General features: G+C 42.7%; 1 pseudogene; it reads left to right on the top strand.

Moving 5' to 3' along the window:
• Positions 1–1,770: 1,770 nt before the first annotated feature.
• LOC119535241 lies at positions 1,771–7,152 on the top strand (annotated as a pseudogene).

The raw sequence follows: 7,152 nt of genomic DNA, 5'->3' as shown, positions 1-7,152 counted from the left end.
CTGTGCTTGTGCTGCAACTTTTAAGATTACCCTTTTGTGAGTGGCTGTTCCTCACCACCCCAGGAGAAGGTCTCTTTTCCTCTGTTCCTCTGGGAGTTTTGGGTTGTTCTGTTTATTTTAAGGTGAAGTTTCTTTCCCCACAGCTACTATTTGCAAAACTGCTCTCCCACACACAGGGCAGCAGCTTCACTACAGCTTTCAGTCCTGGGTCCACCCTGTCTTACAGCAGTTCAGATTTTCCCTTTTTCTGTGATGAGGTCAGGAAGCCAGATGGGGTCCATGTTGAAAAATGCCTGTTTTTTCATTTACATACACCACAACTAGAGACCAGGTTGGGAGTATGTACCGGTTGCCAACAGTTTCACCACAGTTTGTTCTTGTTTCCTGGTAGCTGTTTCGTATGCATGTGCTCACTGACCACTAGAGCCCTGCCTTGGGTCTATGTGGCCTTGGGTCTCCGTGCCTAAATATGTGTAGAGCTCTAAGTCACTACCGTGGATGGCTTGTGACTGCATGCACTGGAGGGCTGTCACCATGTGACTCTTAAACCACATAGGACCAAGCACTGGGGAGGGGTCCAGACTGGCAGGCCTGGGTTGCAGATCTTCTACCTTGTTTTTTGTTTGTTTGTTTGTTTGTTTCTTGATTCAGCATTTGTGGAGTCTTTATCCAGTTTCTATTATCCTCCAGAGTTCCAAGCAAGAGGAATCTGCCCTTTTATTTAGTAGTCTTTAAGGGGAAACTTCCCTGGGGATGTCTTACATCATTATCTTGATGACATCCTCCCCCTTAGGATTCTATCTTCCCCACAGACTTAACTTGGGCACTGCCAGATGGACCTTAAGCTCTCTCTCACATCTCCTGCTGTCTGCTCTTCTTCCCTCTTTTCATGGCCTAGTCCTTGTCTTAGATATGGTCCTCCAGGGGAGAAGCTAAGAGCAAAGAAGGCATCTATCTAGAGAGTCTACAGCCCCCAGATCCCAACTGCTGATCACAGTGGGTCAGTGCCATACAGGAATATCTTCACTCCAGGCAACTGGCACTAATTTAAATAACTTTTTCCACTTCATGACATGGACCAGAGAATTCAATTTTCTACCAGTGATGAGATAATCACTACCTTCAAACTCAACCAAGTCATCTATCCAATTCTTGATTCTCAACTTTGAGGGTCTATTTCCTACAATCAGTTCAGATAACAAATACCTTCAGGCTTTATTTCAGGAAACAGAAACCACTGTAAAAATTTTAAGAGAATGGTATTCAGTGCAAGGAACTGAACTTACGAATTCATTGAAAGGGCTAGAGGAGAGAGAACAGTCAGAGGAAGCATTAGGTTTCATGGTTGCCCCATGCAACTGTGATTCAGTGGTCAGGAAACTGCTGCGAACCTTACAACCACCCCAGATCATGAAATAGTGGCCTAGCCTAGTCTTGCTACCATGAAAACTCATATCTGTCAGTGTAATAGCTGCCACCACTAAATGAAGAATAACTTCCACCTCCCTTCCATGGTCCAAATTTCTCGTAAGTGCTTCTCATTCACAGAACCTCAATTGCATACAGAATCCAGGAGACTAGGTAGTTTGGCAATTGCAGCATTTATCCTTTCAGCACATGTGATTCTTGGGAGAACATAGACTGGGATGAAAATGGATGCAAAGTGCCAACAGATATGTAGCACACTGCCTTCCTTACCTACTCAGGTCAGACCCTACTTACTGGGCATGTTCAACTTTATGCTAGGGAGTTGGAGATGACCAATTCAGGATGGACAGCCCAGGTCTCTACCAGGTCAGTAACAATCCAAGAACTGTTTGTTGTTCATAAATTTGAAGCTATTTGCCAAAAGGGGAATGCTTCTGCATTCTTCTACCAAAACTTGCCAGAGGCATCATACAGCATCTCAGGTTTGTCAGAGACCTTGGAGCCCCAAGAGGCCTGCTGTATCAGTAGAGCTGGAGACAGGGCTGCTTGCATTGTCTCCACAATCAGTTGAAGAGTCTTCTCTTGTTCTATCCCTTACACAAAGCCTTTTAGCTGAGAGCACCATGCCAAGGGAAGTAAATGTGGTCTCCTAAATCCTCTTTGACAGTAGTGGTGCTGAAACAGTGCAAGGTGCAGGAGCTAGTCTTTTCTGGAATATCCTGTGATATCCTGATGGCCCCCAAAACATTGTACCTCCAGAAGTTTCACAAAGGTAACAGACCAATAATAATCCCTAAAATATGTGGGTATTTTCCTTTTCCCCAGTACAGAGTCCTCAGGCAAATGGTTGAAGGATTTTTGAGGGAAATATAGGAGAAAGATTCACAGTCCAGGATTAGATGTTTTGTAGGGTCCATTTCTCAAGCTTAGTCAGACTTCCCTCCTATGGAGGGATGCAATATCTATAGATTGATTCAGACGTGGTTACTGGGTGAGACGTGAGGAATCTCTATTATGCCAGCTTAAGTTATTTCTAATCAAGTGGGACCACAGTGGGCTTCCCATTCTGTTTCAGTCCTAAAGCTCTTAGCCAAAGTGTGGCACAGACCATATAGAATAATACTGTGGGACTACCATCCATTATGGTAACCAAATCAAACTTACAGCTGAGAGTGAAGTATCACACTGTTTAGTCTCTGACACCTTAGAATCCTCCCATCCCCACTGAAACCAGGGACTGCCTTTCAACTATAATGTTGTCCAGTGTGGTGGACTGAATTGTATACCCCAATATGGACATGTTCTTGGTTTTGGTCCACATTCTGGTGGGTGTGTACCCATTGTAAATAAGATCTCCTCAAGATGTTACTTCAGCTAAGGAGTGCCCCAACTCAATCAGGTTGGGCTTTAATCCAGATTACTGGAGTCCTTTATAAGCAAAGTGAAAGTCAGACAGAGAAGCCACAGGGAGCCACCAGAAGCTGGAAGTCAATGGAACCTGGAAGAAAAGCCAGGAGAAGATTCACTGTACTGCCATGTGACAGAAAAGCCGAGGATCAAGGATCACCAGCAGTCAACCCCAGAAAATCATAGTCTTCTGGGAGAAAAACATCACCCTGCTGACACCTCAATTTTGGGCTTATCTTAGCCTCATAGCCTTGAGCACTAAATTCCTGTTGTTTATGCCAAACTATTGCATGGTATTTGTTTTAGCAGCCAGGGAACTAAAGCACCCACCAACACACCTGTCTACAGAGAACAACTACCAAAATGCTTTGAAAAGGTGCAGAGCCCAGGCATGCAGCTTCTGTGGTTGCTGCCACAAGGGCTGAGGCTTCTGGCTCTTGGCACCTCCACAGGACCAGCCTCCCCTACCAGCCAGCCAACCTTGTGACCAGCCCCAGGTCGGGCCGTGCCCCACCCCTAGGCCACAGGCTGCCGCTACCAGCCCAGACACAACCATAGATAAATTCCAATGAGCATGAAAATATGCCAAGAAAAAAGAAAATATCAGAGGAATTTGAAGCCAATATTATGGATTCTCTGATAGATATACCATTTACAACTATAGATATAAAAGATGATTATGGAATCACTGAAGTACCTCAAACAAATTCAAAGACAAGTCAAGAAAATGAATAGAACAGGAAAGATGAAATAACAGAGAGGAATAAAAAATTAAAAGATTATCAACCCAGTCAATTATAACAGGGATGTCATTAAGGGAATAGCAGAACAGTTAGATGCCACTAGTCGAATGGCATGGGAAAATAGAATAGCACTAGACATAATGCTAGCTGAAAAGGGAGGTGTCTATGTTATGATTTGGGGAAGTTGTTGCATGTTAATCCCCAATAATACAGCACCTGATGAAACTATCACCAAAGCCTTACAAGGCTTAAAAGCCTTATCTCAGGAACTAGCAAAAAATTCTGGCATTAACAACCCACTCACAGGGTGGTTGGAAATTGGTTTGGGAAATGGAAAGGAATTGCAACGTCTGTTTTAACCTCCCTTATTATTTCAGCTGGAGTGTTCACAGCGGTTGGGGTTACATATCCCATGTGCCCAGGGGTTAGTTCAAAGACTCACAGAAACTGCCCTAATCAAGAATATCAGCAGAATAATCTATACCCCTCTTAAGGAGAAAGATCCCTATAATGAGGAAAGTGAAAAAAGCTCTTAGCAAATTTGAGAAAATAAAATGTGAACACTAAAAAGGTTTAAAAAAGAAAGAGGGAATCTGTAAGAAACAGTTAAGTTTAGCTTTCACATAAAGGTCACAAGGAATAGGGAAGATAGAGATTGGGTGGAAGAGCTGGCTTAAATTAGCCCTGTGGTGAGGGGAAGGAAAGAGAGAGAGAGAGCCATGACACAAGTCTAGAATCAGTGCCAGTTCCTTATATGGGAAAGATAACCAGGCTTACTGGAATGTAAAAGAATGTGAGGGTATGGTCAAAGGCGGGGACTCTCGGTGAAACATTTGAACTAGTTAATTCTCTGATAGGCTGTACAATTCAAAATCTCAAAGGCAGGCTAGTTAGCTCTCTCAGATAAGCTGTAAACTCTGGAGTACCCAGTCAATGAAAAAAAAAAAAAAAAAAAGATTATCAACCCATTTCCTATCTATTGCAATCATCAACAGGGAGATAAGCAGAATTTAGAGCCTGCAAAATGCAATAATACAACAAGATAGTCAACTGGTCAAAGCCACGTGTTGGTACCTGCAGGTGATGAAGTTACTAAAGGAAAATGAAATAAACATTGGTATTGATGCTCTTGGAATTAAAACAATTTGTGCCAGTTTGGATGTATTATATCCCCCCAAATAACATGTCCTTTGATGCAGTCTTGTGGGGGCAGACGAGATTATGTTGATTAGGTTGGAATCTATTGTTTCCATGGAGATATGACTCAATTAACTGTGGGCAAGACCTTTGATTGGATGATTTCAGGGTGGGTCTGAATTAAATCACTGGAGCCATATAAAAAGCTGACAAACAGAAGGAACTCAGAGCAGCTGTGAGTTTCATTTTGGAGAGCAACTGAGGAGCTGCAGCTAAGAGAGGATAAAATGCCCCAAGAGCAACATTTTGGAGAATGTCATTTTGAAACACAACCTGGGAGCAAGCAGATGCCAGCTACATGCCTTCCGAGCTAACAGAGGTTTTCTGGATGCCAATGGCCATCCTTCAGTGAAGGTACCCTTTGTTGATGCCTTACCTTGGACACTTTATGGCCTTAAGACTGTAACTTTGTAACCAAATAATCCCCCTTTATAAAAGCCAATCCATTTCTGGTATTTTGCATAATGGGCAGCATTAGCAAACCGGAACACTATTCATAGATGAAATCCTTTAAGGAAAGCATTTGACTTTGCCCTTTCAAGGAATTGGCTCTTTTGGGAATCAGATTGGATTTGTCAAGCTGTCAAAAGGAGATCACTTTGAATGCACTTTTGGAGATAGCAGAGGCTGCAAAAAGAACATTTCAAGAAAAGGGTATTTTGGCAGGAGAAACCAGAAGTTTTAAGTCTCATTTGGCCTTCATGAAGTTGTCAAAATCACCATGTCTGCATCAAAGAGGAATGAAAAAACAGATCCTGACTTCTATGAAATTTATCATTTACAGATTTGGAGAAGAAATATCATATCATACAGCTCTTTGCTCCATGTTGAAGAAAAAACAAAGCAATGGTTATTATCACTGTAAGTCTTCAACTGTAATTGATGAAAAGAGCGAAGGTGAGCTCAGTGATACAGAACTGGTAAGGCTCAGTACAAGGCTGGTGGAGAATGCAGAACTCAAGGCTGTGCTGCAGTATCTGGAAGAACCACAGAACAAAAACAAGTCAGGGGTTGGGAGCTCAGTGAAAATGGAAGGGGCTGAAAGGAATGGCCAGGACAGTGACAGTAACAGGCAGTGAGGCTGAACACAGGCCCTGTTGCCTGCGAGAAGTATCCCTGCTCCTCTCTCTCTGCCAAGTCCCCCGGCTGACTCCCCAGAGACATTTAAGTGTCTCTGGTACAATCAGGGAAGACTGTCTAATACTTTCAGGATAGATGTGTTTACATTCCTGAGACACAACAGAAGAGAAATGGAGTGCTGGGACTGGCAGAGGAAATTAATTGATGAAAGAAGAATGGCTCAGTGCAGATGTGAGTGACATTTTGAAGAGGAGCTGTAGCCAAGAGGGACACTTCAAAGAAAGCACAGATGCTGCAGATGAGAGACATTCTGAAGATGGGCATTGAAAGCAGACTCTTGCTCTGGAGAAGCTGAGAGAGGACAAATACCCCAAGTGCAACTAAGAGTGACATTTTTGAGGAACTGCAGCCTAGAGAAGAATGTCCTCAGAGAAAGCCATTTTGAAACCAGAACTTTGGAGCAGACACCATCCACATGACTTCCCAGCTAACAGAGGTTTTCAGGATGCCAGTGGCCATCCTCCAGTGAAGGTACCTGATTGTTGATGCGTTACCTTGGACACTTTATGGCCTTAAGACTGTAACTGTGTAACCAAATAAACCCCCTTTTATAAATGCCAAAAAAAAAAAAAAAGAAGAATGAACGGTCCAGTGATACCTGCCCTCAGCCCCTGGGAGCTCTTGGGGTCACTGGGGGAAGAGATTCTGGGCAATGGACTCAATTCCAGACCGCAGAACAGGCCTTGTAGTCAATGTCACATGGCCATTTATATTGCTTAACAGGGCATTTTAACTACTTTATCTGAGGCCTAACAAGTGCTACATTCAAAATAACCACTGTTGAAATTAGCATCCATACCATCACAACATAACATGTTTCATGTTTGTCCTAAGTGTGCTGAGGCTATGCAGTGATCTTTACAGTAAATTATGTTTCATGTAAATGACAAATTTTTGGTGAAATGAAATCTTTTCTATAAAATGTAGGCAGCATTCTAAAGGGTTTTCTTAAAATCCTATTTTAATAAGTCAGTGTGCCATATTTTCATGTTTTTCATCGGCATTTGTATGTGAAATGTATTATATTTTTTTTCCTTAGGCAAGGAAGCTATTGGAATCCAGGACTCAATGAAGCTTTGCCTCGAGAAAGGATGAGACTGAAGTCCAAAGTGAAACAGATGAAGGAACTTTTATTAAAGTCTGAGACTCAGGCCAAAATTAGGAGGGAGCTTTTTGAAGGGAGACTCACAACAGCTACCATGCAAATGATGTTGACTTCAGGGCCACTGTGACCTAA

This window comes from Choloepus didactylus, chromosome 5 (assembly GCF_015220235.1).
Source record: "Choloepus didactylus isolate mChoDid1 chromosome 5, mChoDid1.pri, whole genome shotgun sequence".
NCBI lineage: Eukaryota > Metazoa > Chordata > Mammalia > Pilosa > Megalonychidae > Choloepus > Choloepus didactylus.
The sequence above is the reverse complement of the archived record's forward strand: the minus strand, read 5'-3'. Positions and strand labels throughout refer to the sequence as shown.